Source organism: Nematolebias whitei, chromosome 12, assembly GCF_014905685.2.
Source record: "Nematolebias whitei isolate Nwh7 chromosome 12, NemWhi1, whole genome shotgun sequence".
In the NCBI taxonomy this organism is placed as follows: Eukaryota; Metazoa; Chordata; class Actinopteri; order Cyprinodontiformes; family Rivulidae; genus Nematolebias; species Nematolebias whitei.
The window spans coordinates 8,850,635-8,852,187 of record NC_056509.1 but is presented as its reverse complement, the minus strand read 5'-3'; positions in this window follow the sequence as shown (position 1 = coordinate 8,852,187).

Sequence of the window (1,553 nt, the reverse complement as noted above, 5' to 3'; positions counted from 1 at the left end):
GGTTGCCACAGCTATTTCACCTTAAATAAACACACAACAACGGGGTCATTTTCAAACAGTCTAGCACATACTGAGCAAATATTCGGTGTGGTAGTAGCTAAGACTGGTCGCTAACACATTCTGAGCAAAAACACACTGGAGACATCTTTATTTAGCATTTTGCTTTTAACTATTTGGAGTTAACCCAATCAGTTTTACAGCTATTGTGCTAAAGTTTGGTGTTGTAGTCACTGAGGGTGATTCACAACACCTATTGCAACTGCTACTCATTTTGTTAGACCTTTGTTTTAAACTTTGATAAACTGTCTGAGGTTAAAAATCCACCAAGTTCAACTCACCCCAGAAAAACCACGTCTTCCTCGGCCAGAGTCGCTGTGGAGTCCTGCCTCTCATCTCGTACAACAAAATTGTTTTAGTTTGGATATAAAGAGCAAAATTTTACTTGTAATGCGCACAAATAAACACTTAGTACTAAAAGCTGTTGCACATGCATGCAGGCTGCAGCATCAGATGCTCCACGGCTGACAGGAAGTCATTACTGCGAGTATCCAAAAAAGTTCAATCTGGTCCTCTGGACATTCAAAAAAAACAACACAAAGCAAAAAAATCTAGAAACGTTTCGTCTCTCATCCAAGAGACTTCCTCAGTCTGAGGTGCTGTATTCAGCTCAGTCTCTTAAATAGCACCTTCTCAGAGTGGATCAACCAGTTTGCTGCTGACAACCAAAACCAGCTGATCACATGCTCAAGAAGGACCATCAGCCTAACAATGGATCATTAGCACACTGATGGCTGTTTACTGTTCACAGAGGGCTGAGTGATACTAGCAATCACAGCATTGTAAGAGGGGGACAGTTGAACCCGGAGGCCTCCACCCCTGTTTAATTAAGGACGATTTCTTTTCACAAAGATGGCCTCCTTTACTCCTCTCTCAAACCATCATTCCTCTCTGTCCAGGATGTGAACATCTTCATCCTTGAAAGAGTGACCGCTGGCCTGGAGATGAGTGTAGACCGCAGAATCCTGGCCTGATGATGTTGATCTTCTGTGCTGGACCATCCTTTTGGCCAGTGGCTGTTTAGTTTCCCCGATGTAAGACTGATCAGAGCCCTCCTGACACTGAACAGCATACACAATATTACTCTGTTTGTGCCGGAGGACTGGATCTTTGGGATGAACCAGTCTTTGCCGTAATGTATTTTGGGGTTTAAAAGCCACTGGGACGTTATGTTTAGAAAATAAACGTCTCAGTTTCTCTGATACTCCCTCAACATATGGAATGACCACCGTTCTGGGTTCCTCCTTTTCACCTGATGGCTGCCTGGAGTCCTGTTTGGGTTTCTTCTCTGCTTTCAGGAAGGCCCAGTTAGGATATCCACATTGCTCTAGAGCCTGTTTTGTGTAGGATTTCTCCTTCTGCCTGGCTCCCGAGTTAGTGGGGATGCTGTCTGCTCTGTGATACAGAGTCCTGATGACTCCTAACTTGTGCTCCAAAGGGTGATGGGAGTCAAACTGCAAATACTGGTCTGTGTGGGTGGGTTTGCGGTACACCTC